The sequence below is a fragment of the Amblyomma maculatum genome, chromosome 4 (assembly GCF_055883805.1).
Source record: "Amblyomma maculatum isolate TAMU_Amacu chromosome 4, ASM5588380v1, whole genome shotgun sequence".
NCBI lineage: Eukaryota > Metazoa > Arthropoda > Arachnida > Ixodida > Ixodidae > Amblyomma > Amblyomma maculatum.
The window spans coordinates 132,489,865-132,501,685 of record NC_139347.1 but is presented as its reverse complement, the minus strand read 5'-3'; the positions used below and the strand labels follow the sequence as shown (position 1 = coordinate 132,501,685).

At 44.5% G+C, this 11,821-nt stretch overlaps 1 long non-coding RNA gene across 1 annotated transcript in view; it reads right to left on the bottom strand.

The window, feature by feature from the left end:
• LOC146192601 (uncharacterized) overlaps positions 1–11,821 on the bottom strand; it is a 434,750-nt gene that overhangs the window by 4,110 nt on the left and 418,819 nt on the right. The window lies entirely within an intron of this gene.

The window sequence follows — 11,821 nt, the reverse complement described above, 5'->3', positions numbered from 1 at the left end:
TGATATTACAATAGCGTGTCTGCTCTAAAACCCGGATATAGCATACCTAAACTTCAAATGCAACCCGAAATTGCACGATTATCTTTTTCATATATTGTGTAATTCATGACTAGCAGCATCACAGATATGACCAGCTCATCGCTTTTTCGGCCGAATTATTCAGCACAAAGCCATCTTCATCCCTGTCTCGATATCTATAACTCATTTCTGGTCTTTTTTTCAATTCACCAAATCTCAGGAGTCAAATGATATACCACCAGTACGCTGCGAATCATATCAGATCATATCAACGCCATTAATTTTAGGAGCGCAGCAAAGTAATAAAAGAACACAGCAGAACCCGCACTGGAGAAATGCGAAAGCGCGAGCATTGGTGAGGCTGCGGGCGCACTGTAGGGGGTAAATTCTTTCTCTTTTTTTTTTGTTTACATTTCATACGTTTTAAATTTCTTCTTTTTTCTTTTCCATTTTCATTAATTTTCTTGTTTATGCGTTTTATGGCTTTCTTGGCCGGGAAGATGGCGAGCGACTTCGGTTAACTTTGCGAACCTGTCCTTGGTTTCAATCTCGGTGAACTACCTAGGTGTTCCCCTACAGTGTTATGTCAACAGAGAGCAGTATTGGAAAGGGCCGCTGGAAGAAACACGCGCCAAAGCTGACAAGTGGAAAGAGAAGCGGTTATTTCCTTTTGCCAGGGCTACAGTGTGCAAAGTATTGTTCGTAATTAAGGTGTAGTATGTGAGGCAGGTACTCTGCTGTTCACAACTTAATGTGCAGAAACTGCACCAGACTTTCGCAGTTTTTATCTGGACTTCTGGCTAGGGACAGTGCAGCAGGACACAACTATTTATAAGGGCAAAGAATGGAGTACTTGAGCGTAGCCATTTTTTTTGTGACAAATTGTTAATAGGTGCTTATTTTTTTTTTCGCGACGCAAGTGACCTATTCTTGCGTACAATCTGTCCTTTAAGGCTAGGTGATGCGTTACCGGAGTTGGGCTGTCGGAACGAGTACATGCAAACACGAATTTCTGTATACTTCATAGAAGTGGCTATTCTATCTGCACGTTCTTCACAGCAGGGCTTATTTAGCTACTATAAAACTTAAACCTTTATTGTGATTTATTTGATGTTGTTCTACCTGGACCTAGTACAAGTTCAAGTACTGTGGAGTCCAGGCCAGCAATATATTAAAACGGGTGAAAAAAAAAAAATGCAGGTACCAGCAGCTGCTAAAACGTTCTTTTTTTAAGTTACATTCTAAAACTTTGGCCGTGGAAGCAATTCAGGAAAAAAAGGAAAGTTTGTCACTTCGGTGCATACTGTGAGATTTGCAAGCAGTTGGAGACAATTCATCATGTATTCTAGCATTATTAGAAAGGCGTGTACTTATAGAATGTCTTGGAAAGAACAACTGAAGACCTTCCATTAGACTCACATGGAATAGTTACAAAAATGCTTATTGGCAACCACATTATTTGGAGCTCGAGAATGGCATGGATACCATTGCGGACCATATGCAAGGCCAGCCCGAATAATCTCCGGCCAGGGCATGCACAGGTTTGTGGAAACACAGAAAGAGCTGATCAAGTTCCTGAATGGTTCTTGAAGATGCAGCCTCGGTCGTCCCTGAGATAATTTCAATAGGACGCAATCAGCTTTTAGAGATTGATTATAAAATCTCAGCAGTTAAGCGCATCATTGTAAATGTTTTTTGCGTTATGTGTATTTCGTCCCGGACAGGCAAAAAAGGAAAAAAAAAAGTCGGCGTACAATAGTCGTTAGCGCTCTCAGCTGGTACATTGAATGATGTTGGTTCGATTCCTTTCTACGAGGAGATTTTTTTATTAAGCATCAGTTCATGAAGACAAGCTTAGGTGACACGTTCTGATGACGTCACTCATGAAACAATAATAATCATATTTGTATAAATGTTATGTCCATATCCCTCATATTATGTATCATACCGGATGACCCTGCGGTATGAGAATATAAATAAATGGAACCTTGCTGGAATCGGTCGCAATCTTTCTGTTTTCCTTAGGGACGTCATTGCAGTAAATACGCCATAAGACGGAATGCAGTAAAGACGCAGTGTACGCTATTCCAGCTTTCGTGCTTAAGATCTCGCTGAAAGCGATGAGAACGCTTTTGGAGCTCACTGTTCGCCCAATATAACAACAAATAGAAATTCTGAATGATGCTTACTTTTCGAAATATTTCAAGTTTGTGTGTTGCGCCTCGCTATTCGTATTTCAAAATGTGGCGAAACAGTTGGCGCTTTTGTTTCTTGGGATATGGTTCAGAAAAAATTGGGAGAAGAGGGACATTTAAATTTCTCCTTTCACGGTATATGATGAGATAGCGTTAGTGGCTCGCGCCTGCGGCACCCCTTGAGGATTCCCCTTCGTGTTCGTGCGTTTTGATTCTAGCGTCATCACTGATTACTTAATTTGTGGCTTTGTTATCACGAAAATAATCAATAACGCACAGTGGAAATCTGACATGAATTCAACGACCACATATACAGATATAAATAGCTTCTTAACCAAGCCGTTCGAGCATGCTTGCGTGGTCTTGACGCAGCATGTCTATGTTGGGATACAAGGCTCCAGGTGGATTCAATTCCGTCCTTATCCTCCCATTTTAAAGTACCGGCCCTAGTCCTCAGCTCCTTTTCTATAATAGGGCCACTTTTAAACCTACATCAGTTACATCAGTGTAACAGACCTACATTACTTGCAATGATGCTTTGCTGAGTTGATATAGCTGTTTCAGGTTAAAAATGTGGCCCTAATTAGTGATCCAGTGCCTTCTCACAACCCGGCGGCTTATCAGCGTCCACTTGTATCAACTGCAAACTGCCAGAGGCACTCCCGCCATTCTTCGCTCCCAAACGCCTGATAGCGCTGGACAAATAATTTCTGTTGAGGGCGAAGCTTCAACTCTATTGCGTTAGAGCGGCATCCTCTTCTTACGCCGCCACAAAGAAATATCCATAGAGAAATGTTTAAGAGGTAAACTGTTAAAAAGTGCTTTGCCGATTTTACGATGGCTGAAGCCGAATTCCGGCTATCTGATTTGAGCATTCACAATGGGAATTGTCATTAATTTGTTCCGAAGCAATCTAAAATATAGCTCCCAATATGTATAATATAGTGGTTATCAGGCCGCCTTTGAAAAATCATAATCAATGCGCCATAGGGCTTGGTCCTTGGTCCTATAGAGATATCTTTCGCTATTTCTAAGCGATCAAGCTTCTTTCGAACAAAGCAGAAAGTCCGTTTTATACGCAGATGACACAGTCCTTACTGTAAGTCCTTACTCCTTAAAAGAAACCAGAGGTAATTGCAAATAACAATTGCAGACTACATTGCAACGGATTATAACCAGCACGCTCTTACTTAACGCGAAGAAACCTAAATTTATATTCTTCACCCCTAGCAAAACACAGGGGGCTAAACATATCCACAACAGGTGTGACGAATCCCTCTTGAAAAGGTAGATAATTACATGTAAACCATTGGTGTAATCTCTTAATTAGAGTGAGCTCATCAAAACTCTCTGTAAGAAATTAACCTTTGCATGCTCCACATTTTAAAATTGCGCAAGCATTTTTGCATTGATACATTTAGCATATTTCATTGTCATCATGCATAGTGCATTCGTTCATGGGGCTTCACTTATGCACCATGCTTCGCATCGCTCATTAACCTCAGAAAAGAGCGTTAAGAATAAGAGCGTCGGTACCCTGGCACATCATAATCACAACCACACTTGAGAGATCTTAATATGCAATAAGGGGTCATGCGTTCCAAATAACTCATGATTAGAAAAGAGCAATTTTAGTAAACACTTTTCTAAGCACATATGGTACAACTTACAATTATTTTATTCTGGAACTACCTCATTGTAGCACTAGACAGGCTGACAGTCTTATAGCAGTAACCTCAATTAGGATCAGTTTTCCTAAAACACACAATACGTACGGGCGTCGAACAGTATCATTCGTGAGCGTAATGTTTCGAATGTCATTCTATCCAGCATTGTCTCTACATCGATTAATCAGCTCTAAAGAAACAAATGCTATCCACGCACGCGAACACACACGCACGCACACAATTAAAAAACACACAACAAAAACAACACAATTAAAATAACTTAAATATAGCATCATGCTATATAATGCTGAGTAGCATATATAGAACATGGCTGCACTTCACTGATTGTAGGTCTCAGGTTATAAACAGCACATACTTAGTTAGCTTTGATTAACAACTGAATTTTAAAGCATAGGGGGTTATCTATCGCTGAAGAGGTCTCGACAGGCCCGAAAATCAAATTCAAGCGGTGAATGAGGCAAGAGTTGTGTAATATCAAGCTAACGCGTGTGAAGAACGTTTCGCGCAACAGAAACAAAGCAGTATCACTCAATACCATACGCACTCAAAGCGCGTAAAGAGACTTAAGTGTCCCAAGTAGCTTCTTTAATTTCACCTTTTCTTCGCCACCAGCAACAAAGCTTTCCTTTAACCCAATTCTGCGAAAGTCCCTCGATGGCCTAAGTGAACCTTGCTATACTTAACGCACACGCACGTTTTCACTCGCTTAATCATTTATCCTTTAATTCTTGCCTCGGTTAAATTATATGTACTTTTCGGAATACATTGATAACATGATATATTATCTTAAAGAACACCCGAGATAGATATAAAGCTCCGCTTCATCAATCCGTAAGAACATGCTAGCGGGGCCAAGAGATAGCGTGTCTGGCTCAGAATGCATGCAAGGGTCTATCCTAACGGGTTCCAGTTCCCCCGCCCTTCCATTTGAACCAAGAAGTTCAAGTTGGCAATTTCGCTCGAAAATTTTGACTAATAGATTTCATCGCACCCTATCGGATATGATTTCTATGTACATACGTCACACTGGATTATCGAAGCTGGGACACTGTTATACTGTCCATCACATTCGCCTATAATAGAACAATACAGCGGACTACCGATTACCGTCTCCGCTTTTCCTTGTTTATGCCATCCTCCCATATTAATTATCGACAGTTCTTTTTTTTTTTTCTCTACGCCCGACTACTCCTCCACTTCAGTATCTACCCAGTTCATGTCCCGTGTGGCCAGGTGCCGTCGCATTGCTCGCCTCAACAGAGAAGCCTGCTAGGAAGACCGCAAAAGTTGCTGCGATCCTACTCATCGTGTGGTCTATTTCCGTCCTGGTCACGAGACGCTACTTTACACGCCGCTTTGCTTCCATGGCTTCGCTAACAAATTTCGCACCACTACCTTGGTACCCGCAATGTAATCAAACTTCCCCAGTGCATTACAATGTCACACCTGTTGATTCCCCAGCCTATCAACGCCACCGTGGTACTGAAATTGTTGATGTTTCTCACTTGAAGCCATTTGTGTGCTGCGGTTCATCGGTTGCTAAGGAGCGGCCAGGGTGGCCGCTTCTGGCCTTCCACGGATCTTCTTTCACTTGTACATACCCTCGCCAACATCCCGCGGTGACTCCTGTGTCACGCACGTGGCACTTAGCGGTGGCAACTGATAAGCTGGTGAACTAAATTGTAACAATCAACATTTTTAACAATGGCATAAACCGGCTTGTGATAATAGATAAAGAGCCAACCTTTACTCAGAGAAGCTTGAAAAGGCAATTACTCTCGCACTGGTCAAGTAATTTATGCCGTGTCGCTCGACTTTTGTGTGACGTCTATACGACAAGACAAGGGCGATGTTGCAGTCCCTGTGAACTCAGGCTATGTCACGCGATTTTCTTAATACTATAAGCTAACAAGGAGCGATCAGCGTCGACCACCATAGCATGACGGGGAAAGGGAAGGTCCCTTGCACTTGCACCTTATGGTAAGGTACGTTTGCGGCTGTTGCTTCATGCGCTGGCCTTTACGCACGTTTCGGAGCGTGAAAGAGAGAACTACTTTGAACCACATCGCCGAGGGTAATTGCATTTTTGATATTATAAAATTGCTATAATATAAATAATTTCAGAAAACAGACATGTAACTGCTTTTAGCTCAACCAGTAAAAAAAGATAGTTCATTATCAGAATTTACTTAACCATTCTAGGAGTTGACATTGTTTATTGGATTTCTGATTTCTATACAGATTGATATTACTAACCCGTAGAAGCCATCTTCCTACACAATAACGAGTCTATTTAAATGCCGATGGCTGGTTTCCCTGGTTTAGTGGCAGAAGCCACCATCAAACGCCTGCCGGCAACTGGCGCCCATAGGCTCAAATTGAGCGAGCGCTTGCAAAAAGTAGGTTCGAAGCAGGAAGCACAGCGATGCACAAGTCCACATCGATTACCGCTCCGTCACTGACACCAGGTAAAAGGTCGAACCTTGCAAGGACCACGCATTTACCTCCCGAAAGGCGGTCGGCGGGGGAATTTTGCCCACCTCTGGTCGGTTCGGGGAGGCGTGTTCGGGTTCATTGTATTTCGCTGTGGACAAAGACAAATAGCGACCGCAACTCTGCTGCTCTTCCGGGCTAGCTCTACTGGCTACACTGCTACGTCAGATGTGCTACCACCATAATAAAGGAAGTCGCCGCAGCCTCTTCGCATGCCTATGTTCACACTTCGTGTTTTCCTGCGCAGCGCCAGAAGAAGAAAGCACGAGCCGCGGTGACGGAAGCCGGCCTCGGAAAAGGCCAGCTTTGTGACCCTCTGGAAAGGCTTTGGCAGGAGGGAAAAGAAAGACGCGGTCTTTCTTATTTGCCCTCCTCGTCCGCTCGATTCCGCTTCTGCGCTGCTATTATTCCACGGTGGCCGACGCCGAGTTTATTAAACCGCGCCGGATGCCGACCCTTCTGGCATTCACGACGGCAGCGGTAGTTTCAGTTCTCCCGCCAAGACTTCGCAAAACCGAACCAACGGCCTTCTCCTCTCCGCCGAGAGTTTGGGTTCACAACGTAGCTTTCTTTTCTTTCTGCAGCCATGGTTGCCCTTCCCGAATTCTGGCGGGAGGCCTTTGCCTCGAAGGGGCTCTGGCAAGCGTGCTGACTTTTAATTTTTCTTCGTTCTCCTCTGTCTTGCTTTTGTTTACTGCCAGTGTGTATATTCGCTGCAGTGACTGCTCCTATAGTGTATCCCATTCTCCAGCGCCCCACCTGCTACCTGACCTTCGCTTTTCTTTCGGAGTAACTTGCCTGTTTGTTCTTAATTCATAGTTCGCGTGGACAACGCCTCTCCTTCGACCACCAGCGCCTGTGCTTACCTACGCGCGCACAGCAGCATATAAAGTGCTCTGGGATGGGATGGGGGGAAGGGAGGGGGAGCTGCCACCGCCATCTCGATTTCTCAGCCGTCCGCCATTGCAGCAGGTGTCGCGAGGCTGCAGTGAAGCGGCCTCTCCGTGAGCAGCCAAGCGCGAACCTTGTGGCTCGGTTTCGCTCAGTAAGTCTGGCGTGAGCTGAGGTGCCCTCACCCGACTTCTGTTTGACGCTGACGTTAACGCCCGAAGCTCCTTCTCGGCTCCGGGGGAAACCAAAAAGCTCCAAACAGGTAAGAAAAAAAAACTACGTTAATAAAGTGAAAAGAAAGAACAGGGCCGAGTTCGCATCCGGGCTTTTTAGTTTCTTGCCTCGCGAGATGCCAGCCGGTCAAGATGAGCGGGGTCCCTAGCTAAAGCCAAGCCGGCGCACGTAGATGAAATGGAGTCTTTGAATAAAAAATCTCCGCATTCTAGACCAGAATAGAAAGGCCTCGCTGTCGCTATCAGCAACCAGCCGGTGTGTTCATCTTTTCTTTAAGTATTTACGAAATTCAGGAAAGCACAACTAAGGAAAGCACATTTCAATGCGGTATGCTGCTTGTTGCCCCTTTTACTGTCCCAATTTAAAATGCAGTAGTCCGACCTTAGATGTCGCTCGATGAAATCAGAAAATTAGGGAGCGTCTTTAGACTACTTCCAGAAAAAAGAAGGAGTTTGCTGAGGTGCCACTTGTTTTGTATATGTTGCGCATTGGTTCTCCTAAATACTGGAAAGCGTAAAAAACTTATCTTCATCACATTGTTGCAGTAAAGGTTTCCAGCACACATCTTCTGCCAGAATCTCGGCAATGGTCTACCAACTCGGTGCTCACGGGTCAAACCAAATGATGCTTTTGTGCGCGTAATACCAGAAGCCACGGTATAAAAGTTTCAAGACAAAGAAGCTGAAAGAAATTCACGCGTCAAGGCAGAATGTTTTTTCATTTAAGAGTGTGCACTCTTTACGCAGCAAGAGCTGTAACTTCACACTCCGACTCGAGCAAGCGCCGCAGGGCAACAAAAATCAGATGATGCATGCGTTCTTGAATTTCTTGCTTCACTGGTGGAGACGTTAAGAGCGCCTGCGCAAGTTTGTGACGTGGTGGCTGCAATTGCCAATTTAGAAGCTTGAGTTACTTTCAGGGAGGCTGTTTTAGCAGCAATCCTAACCGAACAAAGAGAAAAGACGTACAGACAGAGTCTTTGTCTAGTTAGCTCTATGTCTACGATGGTCTGTCGCCAACCTGCCTAACTTAAAAAAGGGACGCTTTTATCTTTTACAAAAGGCCTTTTTCTGCATGTGTGCTCTAAAAGCACACGCATGTGCGTCGCCTTTCTTGTTCGCGTCTAGCTATATATCACTATTTCAAAGCTGCTCTATCATTGCCTCCCTTTTGACTTCGTTCATTTCAGCTTCAATGGCGGGGATGAAGTTTAAAATGCCTGACGATGCGTTTCAATCCAGGTGAAGTTCAGCGTACGGTTAAGCGAACCACGTTAAACGAACAAATGGCTCAGGACACTTTATGCTAAAAAATAAATGAAATTAAAATATCACGGCGACGGATGAATTTTGCATCACGCACTAAGTGTCAATCTGCCTGAAACATTCCGCATGAAATTCGTTTAACAAACGACGCGTCGACTAATATGTCCGTGTCTTCTTTCATGTGAATGTGTCGCTAGCGCTTTGTTCTCTTTTTTTTTTTTGAAAAATGCTGCCCCAACTAGCCCAACAAAAAGTCCTCTAATATAGAATCGCCGCCCTGTTTCCATCTCATGGCTGCATTCACTTCAATTAACTTTGCCGCCGCAGCCACTACGCCTTCCGAAGTGAATACTTGCAGCCACAGATGACCAGAGGCGCTCGAAAACGGCAGAGAATTCAGTTACAAAATCGCAGTTTGTTAAAGTGGTATAGATGCACTGAAGATGAGATATGTGCATAAAAGCCGACTGTTGAAATGTTACACCATGCTGAGGGATTTCAAGAGTGTGTGTGCTCAAAATGTCGCCGATGCATCTCTTCAACAGGCAAATGAATAAAATTCGATGAGCACTGTGAAGTGCATTGACCATGTCAGAGAAGGCTTTCGCGTTTTCGTTAGGGGTGCACAACGCGGATGGCTATGCGCGTTCTCAGAGGTGCAGGTGTGTATCGATCGCAAAATAGGAGTGGCTAATAGATACTGATAGTCTACCCTGATCCCCCCCTTCCCCCTCCTCCCTTGCATTCCAGATATTGCAACACAAGGGACGCAAAGTAACACGACGGCACAACACGCTAATTGGCACTCAGTTCTGACTCTGTCTGAAGCGAAATATGAGCAGGAAGAAAGGCCTACCGGTGTGTGGCTAAGCCCTCGGCTTTGAACCGATCACCCGCCTGCGCCCAGTTATTTCACAAGCAGTAGCCCGCCTGGTCTCATCGGCTACTTGCGCAGCTTGAGGAGGGGCTTGATATTTTACATTCTACCTCATCCGGCCTCTCCTAGTTTCTGTGGTTTGAGGAGTCATAACACGCGGCCGCTCCTTATTGGCCGTAACTATGCCTTAACCTCATTGTCATCTTCGTATGCAGAAACACAGACATAGCGGCGAGATAGGTGAGTCGGCCTTAAAATCGCGGCGGCAGTGCTCCTGGCGCCTATCATTAGGGAACGCTGCACATGCAAACGAAATATCACCGATACACTTGTTTGGAGGACGTAACATCGAAGCATGCAGCAATAGCCGAGTCAGGTGCATAGGAAGACACGTGCTTCCTTATGAAATCAAGCAGCTTCACTCAACCGGAAAGAGTCCTCAAATGTTCCTCGGGTTACACCTTGAAATTGATAGTGGAGGGCTTCGAGAATTTCAACCACCCAGGACTCTTGACTGGGCGCTGCTATTGCAGAGGACATGGGCTGCATAGCTTTTCGCCTCCAGCGTTACGCGGCAGCCACAGTCAGGTTCGAACCCACAACTACGGGTTTATCACTCATGCGCAACATCCACTGAGCCACCGTGGCAGGGCTCAGCAGTCCGCGGACGACGCTTGGGAATGTAAAGTCCAGAAGAAAACTAAAGCATAAACATTGTGCGGGAACCATAAAAATATTGTTGGAAACTATTGTGAGCGCCCTGATGGAAATGGTAGAATCTTGCAATAGGTAATTATATTTGACCTTCACGGTTTGCCTCCTGTCAGTCCGATTGGTTTCGTTTGCAGCTGAAAACCAATAAGATAAAATTTTGCCGAGGATTATATTCTACTGTTGAATGTCTTCAGGTACTCTTATGCACAGTTGAAGAAAAAAAAATGTGCATACTTACCAAAAGCTATCTTTTAAACTTGATCTGCACACGCACGCAGTTGTCAATACAGCTGTTAGAATAGCGCGGCACGTTTATATTGAAACAGAAAAAACAATCGACGCCACAAAATATATATATATATATATATATATATATATTTGCGGACGTACTTATTTCCATAGGTGACCCTATTATAGGGCAAAAAACATTGCGTACGAAACCAAGTTCAAGTTGAAGACATGCGCTTATCCAAAAGTTTAGAGTATCACGAAAAAAAATAATGATTTAAAGCGCCGACGAAAGCTAAATTCTCTCCACCTGTGATGGGAAGAAGTAACTCAGGAGACAAAAAAGATGTGTTCAAGAAGTCTGTAATATATTGTTAATATACTCTTAGCATAATATAATCTCGAAAGATTGCGGCTGTAACCAGCTTTACAGCACCGAAATCAGTGACGCAGCTTCGGAGCTTTTTAGGACTGTGCTCCTATTTTCGTCGTTTTGTGCCCAGATTCGCTGACATCGCATACCGCTCACGAGCCTTTTGCACAAAAATGCGCCGTTTAATTGGACTGCTGTCTGTGATTTTGCCCTCCGCCACTTCAATTTCCTTCTGACATCAGGACCTATCCTACGCCACTTTTGTCCTTCTGCCCTCTTTGAAGTTCACACCGACGCTAGTGGCGTGGGCGTTGGCGCTGTGCTCATCCAACGTCATTGCACCGACCAGCATGTGATAGCTTATGCTAGTCGTTCGTTGAGCAAGGCGGAACGTAACTATATCGTTACTCAACAAGAGTGACTCGCAGTGGTTTTTGCGATGCAACGATTTCGTTCCTGTCTATATGGCAATGTTTTTACCATCGTCTTCGACCACCATTCACTATGTTGGCTCGCAAATCTTCGTAACCCTTGCGGTCGGCTCGCTCAACGGGCATTGCGGTTGCAAGAGTTTAACTTCACTGTGGCATACAAAAACGACCGTCAACATGCTGACGCTGACTGTCTGTCACGTTTGACGCTTTCGTCAACTGGTAGTGATGATAATAACTTTGATGACTACTAGGCGCCTATCTCAGCGACGTTTCCTGACGCTCAACTGTTGCACACAGAACAACGCAACGATCAGGCTTTGGCACCGCTCTTCTCTGCCGCTAATTATTCAACATATGCGCGTTTCTGCATTCGTGCCGGCCTGCTTGACAAGAAGAATTTCAACCCCGGAG